This window comes from Canis aureus, chromosome 26 (genome assembly GCF_053574225.1).
Source record: "Canis aureus isolate CA01 chromosome 26, VMU_Caureus_v.1.0, whole genome shotgun sequence".
NCBI lineage: Eukaryota > Metazoa > Chordata > Mammalia > Carnivora > Canidae > Canis > Canis aureus.
The window spans coordinates 13,176,824-13,191,225 of NC_135636.1; the positions used below are offsets into that span (position 1 = coordinate 13,176,824).

The 14,402-nt window shown below is 40.9% G+C and overlaps 1 protein-coding gene and 1 long non-coding RNA gene across 9 annotated transcripts in view; both read right to left on the reverse strand.

Moving 5' to 3' along the window:
- Nucleotides 1-14,402, reverse strand: part of MACROD2 (mono-ADP ribosylhydrolase 2) — a 1,919,734-nt gene that overhangs the window by 992,325 nt on the left and 913,007 nt on the right. The gene's annotated exons all lie outside the window — the stretch shown is intronic.
- The window catches only part of LOC144297915 (uncharacterized), a 59,326-nt gene that overhangs the window by 43,311 nt on the left and 1,613 nt on the right, over nucleotides 1-14,402 (reverse strand). For all 5 annotated transcript variants that reach the window (XR_013364848.1, XR_013364846.1, XR_013364844.1 and 2 more), the window contains exon 2: nucleotides 2,353-2,676. This is a non-coding gene — a long non-coding RNA (uncharacterized LOC144297915). The remainder of the gene's footprint in view (nucleotides 1-2,352; nucleotides 2,677-14,402) is intronic.

Sequence of the window (14,402 nt, forward strand, 5' to 3'; positions counted from 1 at the left end):
TTCCATGTCTTCAATGACCCAGGAATAGCCCAGCGCTGTTTCTATGCCAACTATGAGGTCTATCTCCACTGAGGACAACTTCCTTATCAAAATAAAATCCAAAGGTCATTTTCAATCTTCAAACTAAAATCAAAGGCCATGGGGTATAACCACTCCCAAATACCTTAGTATAGGGTTTGTGATACTTGGCATTTCTTGATTACGGACAACCATAATCATTTATCAGCCTTTAAAAAATAATAATAGTAACTAAAAGTGAATACAGTGAAGATCTCAAGCTACCTTCATTAAGTCACCAAAAAGCTATTTCATTAACTGGAAACACTTGTCCATCCATCTTGCCAACAATTGAGCCTTGACAAGTTTCCTTTGTAAGGTGAGACTTTTATGAGTGACCCCAACAAGCAGTCCTCTGCTGTTGGGACCTAAAAGTCTTGCTAAGTGGATGCAGAGCTTCCTACACACACTCCACGGCTCAAGTCCAAGAAAGGCAAATAGAGGAGACAAATGATCACTCTAGAAATCAGAGACACTTATTAGAGTGAATTCTCTTCCTCTATATGCCAGTAGTGAAGACATCAATAGAAAATTCAAAAGGGTATTTTGGAGGAAAATGTAGCTCAATAGGCAAAGTTCAGAACTAGTGTTTGCTGTGGCATCCTGAGGTGAAAATGTGACTGAATTACCTAAGAGCTCAAAATGCAATTGAGTGAAGTGTCATGTGTTAGATAATGCCAGATGATTGGTAGTGTCACACTGCTGTCTTTAAAGGTGACTTATTTCCATAGATGATGAAAGGATCTCAGAATCCTGAATTGCCATTTCTTTTTTACTCTTATCTGGCCTTTAGTATCAACACAATCTGATCATTAAAACAAAAAGCTTGGAGGGAGGAGTGGAGCATAGTAAGTGGTGTACAAACAAAAACCTCATGTTCCTTCACTATATTTACTCCTCTCTAACTGAATGCCTCTCAAGACTTGAACCCAACACAGTGCCCACAAACCTATTACTGCAGGATTTCCTTCTCATGTTCTTGGCTCATTACTGTCATATCAAAGCAATTTTTCTCTGCTCCAAAATCGCCTTTCCCCTGCCCTATAGCTTTTAGATTCCTTTAGATACATCAAATCTGTACTAATTACTTATTATTATTTATCATATTCACCTGAACAATGTGCTCAACCCTGCCCATCTAGCAGATTCTTCAATATAGATGTAATGTGAATTGTTCTTTTTCTCATTAAAGTAGCAGTTGAGGGACACCTGGATGGCTCAGTGGTTGGGCCTCTGCCTTCAGCTCAGGATGTGATCCCAGAGTTCCAGGATCAAGTCCCACATTGGACTACCTGCATGGAGCCTGCTTCTCTCTCTGATTGTGTCCCTGCCTCTCTCTCTCTCTGTGTGTGTCTCATGAATAAATAAATAAAATCTTAAAAAAAAAAAGTAGCAGTTGATTACAAGCCACTAAAAAAAGGAGAGAAATAAAAAGTGAAAGGGACCTTCCAAGCCACAGAGGTAACTAAGCATATCTTTATTACTTGGGATATTCTTGGCTTCACCTATCAGCCAAAGGAAAGTGATCTCTGAGTTTCAGTAAACAAACAAAAAGACAAAACAAAAATTAACCAGAAACACTACAAAACAAAAACTATTCCCCTTTGGTACTAATCATTCTATGGCTAGCTGTGTGCTCAAGCTCATCCTGGGGCCCATCCTAACAGACCCACTGTGTCCTCCTACCCTCCAAACAGCAGTGTTACAATATACACATGAAATTGTATTAAAATTAAACTCCAAAGCATCTCTAAAACCCAAAGGGGGTATATTGAAATCATATGCTTTAAGGGGAAAGAAAACAAAGCAATCACACAGCCTTTTTTTTTTTTTTTCACACAGCCTTTTCAATGGAGAGAGCTATTGTGCTTGAGTAGGTATTTGAGTTTCCAGTCCTTTTAAGCAGCAGCTGACTTATGTGGCCTAGTATCTGTCCTTAATATTAATAGCAGGAGGGAATCCTCCTGAATGGAGATCAGGCCTGTGGGCTGTGCATTAACAACCAGGCTGGCTTCCAAAGATCAGTAATACTGGTCCATTCCAACGACTTACATGAATTCTGCATATCCCAAGTCATATCTCCCTAAGAAGGGTGTCATTACTACTAACAGAATACCATTCAGACTGTCAGTATCACCACTACCTACCACTACTTGAAGACCTTTATTTGTTCAACCACATACACATATATATGCATGCACATACATTTATGTACATATACATACAATTAGAATCATACTAATCAACTTCCTTTGAGGGAAGTTGGAGCTGAGATGAAGAAAAAGCAAAAATTACCTAGGTTGATGGAGAAGAGAAGAGGAAGAGGATTACTGTTTCCAGGAGTATATCTGGAGCAGCAAGTGAAGGAAGAGCCCTACTGATGAGGCTGGAGATGTTAGCTCACTTGGCTCAACTTAGTGCAGGCCATGATGGGACCGTTGTATTTTTCCTAAGAGCCATGGGTAATTGGAAGCTGACCCAGACATTAAAATTAGGTGGGAGTCACGTACACATATGCACTTCTGTTTTTCAAGGATCCCTCTGACTACATACTCTGGAGGAGAGGCAAGGGAACCCACAAGGCTGAGGAGGCTGGTGGGAGGAGGCTTCTGCTCTAGCCTGGAAGAAGAGAGAACAATGGCTCACATTAGGGTGAAGACAGTAGATATAAAGTAAATTAGACAGAAGGAGAGGTAGAAGTAGAGGGAAGTAGAATAGACATGACTTGCTCAAGGCTTAATTGTCCTGGGTGAGTGAGAGAGGGAAACAGAAAGACATTGGTGCTTTATGTACATTATCCAGTCAACAGAAATGATGACCAATTCCTAAGAATCTACCCAGGTACAAGATAGTGTAGTGTCATTAGAGCAAAAGACTACAGGGACATGAAATCTGGTCCTACTGCTTAGTCATTACTTGACCTTAGCCAATTATATAAGTTCTCTTTGCCCCTGTTTCTTCATTATATAATGAGATTAATGGTTGTGCCCATCTACAGGGCTGTTGTGAGGATTATATAAGGTAATATACTGAGAATGTTTAGAAAGGTACCTAGCATCTATAAGCACTCAATAAATATTAGCTATTATTATTATTGTCACGTGGCAGGGGCCAGTGCACATATTGGATGTGTTGTAACTGTCCGGAAGAGAAGGTATTACCATCCCCACTTTACAGATGGGGATGTGAGGTTCTGAGGGGTTTAAGAACACACCAGCACCACTCATTTAATTATTTAGTGGCAAACCAAAATCTGTTTTGTGTCGTTTCAAAGTTCATATTCTTCTGTTTTATCAGAATGATTAGCTTCTCTTTGAAAGATCTCCCATATGAGAGCAAATGATAAAAATGACAACTTAAGTTTTCTCATTAAGCAAATGAACTAGGTGACCTCCCAGACTGGCATTTGTAAAGGAAAACAAAACAAAACAAAACAAAAAACCCTCCAGTCAAACATTGACATTTATGTCAAAACAGAACGGAATTCATATAACTTACCAAAAAAACATTTCTTTTTCCCTGAAACTCAAAGTATCAGGAGGTAGACTTCTTTGAATAAGCAATTTAAACTATGCTCTTCCTAAAAATCCGTTAACAGGGCATTCTTGTTCATTTTCAGACAATATTTGCCCACAGGCACATTCTATTCTAGATCAATCCCCGAAGAATAGTGAGAAATAAATGTTTTCACAAATTGTCCCATAATCTTGTGTTCATTAAAAAATAAATAGTGATGCCATCCTTTGAAAACCCTGAGCCACTTAGGCAGTTTTTATGTAACCAGAGAAAGAAAAAGAGTTGGCAGAGCTGGAACCTTTTTCTTTTCTCACATACTTTCACATGTTCACCAGGCTGAGGCTGTTAAACTTTTGCTGAACTGTGGCATTGGGTTCTGGAGGTGAAATGGATGCCTGGGAGCATTTGTGTCCTCCTTCCTCTTTTGTGTGGGGAAAAATAAAAAATATGGAGAATGTGAATGACCTTTTCAAGATTATATAGCTAGACGGCGGCTGATGACCAACAAATATGTATGGAGCCCAGTGACTGATAATAGCACACTAGAGAAGCCAGAAAGGATAAAAGACTTAATTACCCTGGCCATTGCCTGTTGAAGTAATGGTTTGTGACTCCTTAGTGGTTTCTGATAACACGATAAATATGGTTGAATTTGCCACCTTAGGAAGAGAAAGGGGGATAGCTTACTTCTGTGATAGGGACACGTGAGCCACTTCAAGAGAAATCTCAAAGTACTTGTGTTCTAATGTAGAATTATTTAGTACTGAATGGATATGTATTATACATGCTTTTATCTTTTTATTTCTGTGGGAAAAGGAAAAACCTCTCAAAATCAAATATGCTGCATGTGAATCCTCTCTCTTAACTGATCTTAGGTTCTTCTTTAAAATGATGGAAGCATGAGGGAAAAATCAAGTCCACTGGGTTCTAGTTACAGCTCCTCTACTTTGGTTGACTTAATCACAATGTGGAAAGTTGGCTCCACATCAGTCTATCTCTGAGCATGCACTAGGAAAGAATCTGAGACTTGAATGTGAACATAGGCAAGAATGAGCTTTGAAAGTTTACTTCACATAAGATAATACACTTTCAAATGGTGTTTTCTTCCTATAATACCATTATATTGGTGTTATTTGAAAATAAATTTAAGGAGGAGGGGCAAGATGGCAGAAGAGTAGGGTCCCCAAGTCACCTGTCCCCACCACATTACCTAGATAATCTTCAAATCATCCTGAAAATCTACGAATTCGGCCTGAGATTTAAAGAGAGACCAGCTGGAATGCTACAGTGAGAAGAGTTCGCGCTTCTATCAAGGTAGGAAGACGGGGAAAAAGAAATAAAAAAACAAAAGGCCTCCAAGGGGGAGGGGCCCCGCGAGGAGCCGGGCTGAGGCCGGGGCGAGTGTCCCCAGGACAGGAGAGCCCCGTCCCGGAGACGCAGGAGCTGCACCGACCTTCCCGGGGGAAAGGGGCTCGCAGGGGGTTGGAGCAGGACCGACCTCGCCGGGCGGAAAGGGGCTCGCAGGGAGGTGGAGCAGGATCCAGGAGGGCGAGGATGCCCTCGGGCTCCCTGGGACAGTAACAGAGCAACTGCGCGCCCAGGAGAGTGCGCCGAGCTCCCTAAGGGCTGCAGCGCACATGGTGGGACCCAGAGCAGCTGGGGCGGGGGGGGGGGTCGGAGGAGACTCCGCGGAGGGGGCTGCGGGGCGGGAGCAGCTCGGAGGGCTCGGGGGCGGCTCCGCGGAGGGGGCTGCGGGGCGGGAGCGCGAATCCACCAGCGCAGGCTCCGGAGCACAGGGCGCCGGGACACAGCCCAGGATCTGGCCTCCCCCGGGACAGGCAGAGGCCGGGAGGGCCCAGGACAGCGAGGACGCTCCTGCCCCGAGCTGAGCAGATCAGCGGCCCGCCCTGGAGCATCCAGGCCCTGCAGACGGAGAGCTCCGGAGTTACTGCGGGGGCTGACTCCAGGGCTCCAGAGCTGGCCCGGCCACTGGGGCTGTTCCTCCTGGGGCCTCACGGGGTAAACAACCCCCACTGAGCCCTGCAGCAGGCAGGGGCACAGCAGCTCCCCCAAGTGCTCACACCTGAGAATCAGCACAACAGGCCCCTCCCCCAGAAGACCAGCTAGACGGACAAGTTCCAGGGCAAGTCAAGGGACTTACAGTATACAGAATCAGAGGATACTCCCCCGTATTTTTTGTTGTTGTTGTTGTTGCTTTGTTTTTGTTTTGTTTTGTTTGCTTTTTGATTTGTTTGCTTCCCCCACCCCCTTTTTTCCTTTCTTTTTCTTTCTCTTTTTCTTCTCTTTTTTCTTTTTTTCTTCCTTTTTTTTTTTTTTTCTTTCCTTCTTTCTCTCCTCTCTTTTTCTCCTTTTCCCAATACAACTTGTTTTTGGCCACTCTGCACTGAGCAAAATGACTAGAAGGAAAAACTCACCTCAAAAGAAAGAATCAGAAACAGTCCTCTCTCCCACAGAGTTACAAAATCTGGATTACAATTCAATGTCAGAAAGCCAATTCAGAAGCACTATTATACAGCTACTGGTGGCTCTAGAAAAAGCATAAAGGACTCAAGAGACTTCATGACTGCCAAATTTAGATCCAATCAGGCAGAAATTAAAAATCAATTGAATGAGATGCAATCCAAACTAGAAGTCCTAACGACGAGGGTTAACGAGGTGGAAGAACGAATGAGTGACATAGAAGACAAGTTGATGGCAAAGAGGGAAACTGAGGAAAAAAGAGACAGACAATTAAAAGACCATGAGGATAGATTAAGGGAAATAAATGACAGCCTGAGGAAGAAAAACCTACGTTTAATTGGGGTTCCCCAGGGCGCCGAAAGGGACAGAGGGCCAGAATATGTATTTGAACAAATCATAGCTGAAAACTTTCCTAATCTGGGAAGGGAAACAGGCATTCAGATCCAGGAAATAGAGAGATCCCCCCCTAAAATCAATAAAAAACCGTTCAACACCTCAACATTTAATAGTGAAGCTTGCAAATTCCAAAGATAAAGAGAAGATCCTTAAAGCAGCAAGAGACAAGAAATCCCTGACTTTTATGGGGAGGAGTATTAGGATAAACAGCAGACCTCTCCACAGACACCTGGTAGGCCAGAAAGGGCTGGCAGGATATATTCAGGGTCCTAAATGAGAAGAACATGCAGCCAAGAATACATTATCCAGCAAGGCGCTCATTCAAAATGGAAGGAGAGATAAAGAGCTTCCAAGACAGGCAGGAACTAAAAGAATATGTGACCTCCAAACCAGCTCTGCAAGAAATTTTAAGGGGGACTCTTAAAATTCCCCTTTAAGAAGAAGTTCAGTGGAACAATCCACAAAAAAAAAGGACTGAATAGATATCATGATGACACTAAACTCATATCTTTCAACAGTAATTCTGAACATGAGTGGGCTTAATGACCCCATCAAAAGGCGCAGGGTGTCAGACTGGATAAAAAAGCAGGACCCATCTCTTTGCTGTCTACAAGAGACTCATTTTAGACAGAAGGACACCTACAGCCTGAAAATTAAAGGTTGGAGAACCATTTACCATTCAAATGGTCCTCAAAAGAAAGCAGGGGTAGCCATCCTTATATCAGATAAACTAAAATTTACCCTGAAGACTGTAGTGAGAGATGAAGAGGGACACTATATCATACTTAAAGGATCTATCCAACAAGAGGACTTAACAATCCTCAATATATATGCGCCGAATGTGGGAGCTGCCAAATATATCAATCAATTAATAACCAAAGTTAAGATATACTTAGATAATAATACACTTATACTTGGTGACTTCAATCTAGCGCTTTCTACACTCGATAGGTCTTCTAAGCACAACATCTCCAAAGAAACGAGACCTTTAAATGATACACTGGACCAGATGGATTTCACAGATATCTACAGAACTTTACATCCAAACAACTGAATACCCATTCTTCTCAAGTGCACATGGAACTTTCTCCAGAGCAACCACATACTGGGTCACAAATCGGGTCTGAACCGATACCAAAAGATTGGGATCGTCCCCTGCATATTCTCAGACCATAATGCCTTGAAATTAGAACTAAATCACAACAAGAAGTTTGGAAGGACCTCAAACACGGGGAGGTTAAGGACCATCCTGCTAAAAGATGAAAGGGTCAACCAGGAAATTAAGGAAGAATGAAAAAGATTCATGGAAACTAATGAGAATGATGATACAACCATTCAAAATCTTTGGGACACAGCAAAAGCAGTCCTAAGGGGGAAATAACATCGCAATACAGCATCCATTCAAAAACTGGAAAGAACTCAAATGCAAAAGCTAACCTTACACATAAAAGAGCTAGAGAAAAAATCGCAAATAGATCCTATACCCAGCAGAAGAAGAGAGTTCATAAAGATTCGAGCAGAACTCAACGAAATCGAGACCAGAAGAACTGTGGAACAGATCAACAGAACCAGGAATTGGTTCTTTGAAAGAATTAATAAGATAGATAAACCATTAGCCAGCCTTATTAAAAAGAAGAGAGAGAAGACTCAAATTAATAAAATCATGAATGAGAAAGGAGAGATCACTACCAACACCAAGGAAATACAAACGATTTTAAAAACATATTATGAACAGCTATATGCCAATAAATTAGGCAATCTGGAAGAAATGGACGCATTCCTGGAAAGCCACAAACTACCAAAACTGGAACAGGAAGAAATAGAAAACCTGAACAGGCCAATAACCAGGGAGGAAATTGAAGCAGTCATCAAAAACCTCCCAAGACACAAAAGTCCAGGGCCAGATGGCTTCCCAGGGGAATTCTATCAAATGTTTAAAGAAGAAACCATACCTATTCTACTAAAGCTGTTTGGAAAGATAGAAAGAGATGGAGTACTTCCAAATTCGTTCTATGAGGCCAGCATCACCGTAATTCCAAAACCAGACAAAGACCCCACCAAAAAGGAGAATTATAGACCAATATCCCTGATGAACATGGATGCAAAAATTCTCAACAAGATACTAGCCAATAGGATCCAACAGCACATTAAGAAAATTATTCACCATGACCAAGTAGGACTTATTCCCGGGACAAAAGGCTGGTTCAACACTCGTAAAACAATCAATGTAGATTCATCATATCAGCAAGAGAAAAACCAAGAACCATATGATCCTCTCATTAGATGCAGAGAAAGCATTTGACAAAATACAGCATCCATTCCTGATCAAAACTCTTCAGAGTGTAGGGATAGAGGGAACATTCCTCAACATCTTAAAAGCCATCTATGAAAAGCCCACAGCAAATATCATTCTCAATGGGGAAGCACTGGGAGCCTTTCCCCTAAGATCAGGAATAAGACAGGGATGTCCACTCTCACCACTGCTATTCAACATAGTACTGGAAGTCCTAGCCTCAGCAATCAGACAACAAAAAGACATTAAAGGCATTCAAATCGGCAAAGAAGAAGTCAAACTCTCCCTCTTCACCAATGACATGATACTCTACATAGAAAACCCAAAAGTCTCCACCCCAAGATTGCTAGAACTCATACAGCAATTTGGTAGCGTGGCAGGATACAAAATCAATACCCAGAAGTCAGTGGCATTTCTATACACTAACAATGAGACTGAAGAAAGAGAAATTAAGGAGTCAATCCCATTTACAATTGCACCCAAAAGCATAAGATATCTAGGAATAAACCTAACCAAAGAGGTAAAGGATCTATACCCTAAAAACTATAGAACACTTCTGAAAGAAATTGAGGAAGACACAAAGAGATGGAAAAATATTCCATGCTCATGGATTGGCAGAATTAATATTGTGAAAATGTCGATGTTACCCAGGGCAATTTACACGTTTAATGCAATCCCTATCAAAATACCATGGACTTTCTTCAGAGAGTTAGAACAAATTACTTTAAGATTTGTGTGGAATCAGAAAAGACCCCAAATAGCCAGGGGAATTTTAAAAAAAGAAAACCATAGCTGGGGGCATCACAATGCCAGATTTCAGGTTGTACTACAAAGCTGTGGTCCTCAAGACAGTGTGGTACTTGCACAAAAACAGACACATAGATCAATGGAACAGAACAGAGAACCCAGAAGTGGACCCTGAACTTTATGGTCAACTAATATTCGATAAAGGAGGAAAGACTATCCACTGGAAGAAAAACAGTCTCTTCAATAAATGATGCTGGGAAAATTGGACATCCACATGCAGAAGAATGAAACTAGATCATTCCCTTGCACCATACACAAAGATAAACTCAAAATGGATGAAAGATCTAAATGTGAGACAAGAGTCCATCAAAATCCTAGAGGAGAACACAGGCAACACCCTTTTTGAACTTGGCCACAGCAACTTCTTTCAAGATACATCCATGAAGGCAAAAGAAACAAAAGCAAAAAATGAATTATTGGGACTTCATCAAGATAAGAAGCTTTTGCACAGCAAAGGATACAGTCAACAAAACTAAAAGACAACCTACAGAATGGGAGAAGATATTTGCAAATGACATATCAGATAAAGGGCTAGTTTCCAAGATCTATAAAGAACTTATTAAACTCAACAGCAAAGAAACAAACCTTCCAATCATGAATTGGGCAAAAGACATGAACAGAAATCTCACAGAGGAAGACATAGACATGGCCAACAAGCACATGAGGAAATAAATGCTCTGCATCACTTGCCATCAGGGAAATACAAATCAAAACCACAATGAGATACCACCTCACACCAGTGAGAATGGGGAAAATTAACAAGGCAGGAAACCACAAATGTTGGAGAGGATGTGGAGAAAAGGGAACCCTCTTACACTGTTGGTGGGAATGTGAACTGGTGCAGCCACTCTGGGAAACTGTGGAGGTTCCTCAAAGAGTTAAAAATAGACCTGCCCTACGACCCAGCAATCGCACTGCTGGGGATTTACCCCAAAGATACAGATGCAGTGAAACACCGGGACACCTGCACCCTGATGTTTCTAGCAGCAATGTCCACAATAGCCAAACTGTGGAAGGAGCCTCGGTGTCCATCGAAAGATGAATGGATAAAGAAGATGTGGTTTATGTATACAATGGAATATTACTCAGCCATTAGAAACGACAAATACCCACCATTTGCTTCAACGTGGATGGAACTGGAGGGTATTATGCTGAGTGAAATTAGTCAATCAGAGAAGGACAAACATTATATGTTCTCATTCATTTGGGTAATATAAATAATAGTGAAAAGGAATATAAGGGAAGGGAGAAGAAATGTGTGGGAAATATCAGAAAGGGAGACAGAACATAAAGTCTCCTAACTCTGGGAAACGAACTAGGGGTGGTGGAAAGGGAGGAGGGCAGGGGCTGGGAGTGAATAGGTGATGGGTACTGAGGGGGCCACTTGACGGGATGAGCACTGGGTGTTATTCTCTATGTTGGCAAATTGAACACCAATAAATGAAATGGTAAAATTTAAAAAAAAAAGAAAATAAATTTAAAAGGATACAAAATTAGCCTTTAGCTATACTTTAAATAGAAAAATTAATGATTTTCTTTTTTTTTTTTCTCCCTAGATTAGGCTATTCCAGTGTTTTCCACTCTTCCTCCTTTTTATTCACACTATGATCCCACTACCATTATCATCTCCATTCTTACACATCGTCACTTACAGTGTGCTAGGAATAGTCAGGCACCTTTACATCCATTATCTCTTTTGCTTCTCACAACATCCTACAATATGGGTATCACAATCCAGTTTCCAGTTGAGGAAGCTGAGGTGTAGAGAATATGTGACTGGCCCAAGGACACACCTAGGGTAACCAACTATTCCAGTTTGTCCTGTTTGGTCTTCAGGTCATTCTAGACACTAATTGTCTGTATGTGTGTATTTGTATTGGCATCTCTTTCTCTTTTTAAATTTCAGAACTCTTGCTCTTATATATTACCCACTAGCATACATATATAAAGGTCATGAAGTATAGAAGCCAAAGGAAAATAGCATAAAATGAAAAAAACAAATTGGGTGCTATAGTGATTTTTTTTTTTTCATTTGGCATGTTAAAAAGAGCTTGACCTGATGTATTATGCCTGGTGAAGATTTGTCCAAAGTTCTGTTGTTTGCTTTGTGCTGGGTAGGGAAGGCTATTATTACTTTTTTTTTTTTTTTTTTTCTAAAAGAAAGATACAGCAGGCTTCTTCCTAGACTATACATCTGTAAATAATGCCAATTCTGACCTTGGGCTAATTTGAAAGTAATTATCTATATTTACCCAGGGGAACTATATTGATATAAACCTGATTTTTCCATTTCCTTATAATATCAGCTAGAATGAGCACATGGCCTCTGCTTTTAGAGAAACAGCTTAATAACTAATCAAATGGATAGCACTCTTCTAATTAAACACTTTAATGAAAATGTGTTTGGATAAAATAATTGAGAATAAAAATAATTGATTATACTTATTGAATACTCAGCTAGGGTCAGCATTATATTTCGCACACTATACCTACATTGATTTCCTTAATCCTCCAAACTAGCATGAGAATACTAGTATCCTGATTTCTCAGACGAGGAAGCAAAAGTACAGAGATGTTAAATAACTGCCTCGAGGACACAGAGCTGGAAGTGGTAATGCTAGCATTTGAACCCAAGCAATAAAGACTATGTCCTTAACCTCTAGGTTAAGACACCTTCCATTCATTTAGATGAAAATTGAGAAACCAGTTGGGTTGGACTGAAAATAGTGCCTCCATATCCAAATCCCTAGAGCCGGTGAATGTTGCCTCACTCAGCACAAGGGACTCAGCAGATGTGGTCAGACCTCCAGGAGTGGTCTGAGGGTCAAACATCCTAGCACATTCAAGCCCTTAAGACAGTATTGGTGCTCACTATATCTCTGAGCACCCTCTTTCACTGCTGTCCTCCTCTTGGCCAAGCAGGATGTTCAGTTCTCTCCATCTCCAAAGAGATCCTAAAGCCATCTGATGAAGATGTCATTCTCCCCTCTCTCCTCTCTGCTGCCAAATTAGAGACACACAGGCTGTCCCCATGCACCACCTGCCCATCACAGCCTATTAGATTCTTTCTGCCTCTCAACAGAATCTAGTCCCCACGTGGAATTTTCTATGGCATTTCCATGGTTGGCAATACTCTGATCATTTTCTGTCAAGTTTTCAGAACACTCTCCCTAAGTATCCGTTTCTTCTCTCAAACTGCTAATTCCGCTAACTTGGTGGTTCTTACCTGAGGGTGATTTTGCTCCCCGACCTCCTCCCACCTACTGCTATATGACATTTGGCGATGTCTGGAGACATTTTTCATTGTAAAAATTTAGGGGAACGGGTGCTCCTAGTATCTGGTGCAAAGAGGCCAGGGATGCTGCTAAATAGACACCCTATAATTCATAGGACATCCCCCTCAAACAAATAATTATCTGGCCCAAAATGTCAATAGTGCCAAAGTTAAGACATATGCTCTAAATGAACCCATTCTCCAAGATCTGGATTTGCCTGTCATTGTATCTATGTGAGTGTGTGCATGCATCCTTGTGTGTGCATACACCTTTGTGCTAATAGCTCTTCTAGACCTACCCAGGCTCAGTTCCACAGTTCACACTATCTGAAAGCATTGCCACACCTCCATCTGTTTGCCCACCCTATTCTGTGCCCCAGGAAGTGGATGACACAGACCATATCAATTGAACTCCCTTGCCCCTGGGCCTCCAGCAGGCTTCAGCAACAGAGATTGCAGGGATTAAGAGGGAGATCAAGGTAATTATTCTCTTTGTTCCTTTCCTAGAAAGTTGCCTAGGGCTGTGCATTCCCTTTAACTAGAAGTCACTTACTGCAATATAGCTGTCTCTACAGGACTCTCTCTCAGGATTCAGGTAACTGGGTTTTTTGTTAGTTTGTTTTGTCCCTTGTCCATTCAGGTTTAGCACATAAATCAGTTCTAAGGCCCAGTTACTGCACTATTCCTTGTAGCCCCCATACTCAAATATTCAGAAGCAATTCCTTTATAAATAAATGCTTCCCAAATTCTCTGCTTCTGAGTAGGTCATAGATTTTCTGTTGTGATATACTCTCTTATCCATTGTCATTTCCCTTTATGCATGACAGAACCAACGACTTCCTGGTGACCCAAATCCAAAAATTTACCATCCCCTACTCTCTGAAGCACTATATCCAATCAATTGTTAAGTCCTGTGGAATTTTCTTCCACATATTTCTTACTTAAATTTCCTCCTAACCCTTTCCCACTGGCTGTTGCCCTAGTGCAGTCTATCATTTCTTATTGCTATAATGATGTCCAAATTTTTTTTTAGGTATCCAATTTCTTCTCTGTTTTTTTTTTTTTTTTTTCCAACTTCCAAAGCCAATACCATCCCCCCATGCAAGCTTCCAGAATTCTCTGGTAGCTAGAAGTGAACTCTCCCCATTTACAAATCTCATTCTATGTCATCCTACCTCAAACAGGTAACTGTCACTTTCATTGTTCTGTTTTAACCATAAAACCATCTTCTATTTTTACTAAAATTAAGTTTCTTGAGGGCAGAATTGTGCTTTTTCATATATGTTTCTCCTAAAGTACTTGATATTGTCTTCCATACAGAAGAGCTGCGGTAAATACTTTTTAAATGGAACAATGACTTTACTACTCCACTGTATGGTTGGCGAAGATAACAAATTTTCACAATTTCTGTGCTAGTTTCATGGCTTTTCAGAGTTACAGCTTTTTATTTATTTCTTAAGTAAGGAAGACAAGCATATTCTTTTGCAGCAAAAGCTACAAGAGCAGTCTAAATCCTAGGAAAATAAACAGTGGCATTAAATAATTCCATTGACTCAGAATTAATTCACACTGTCCCCA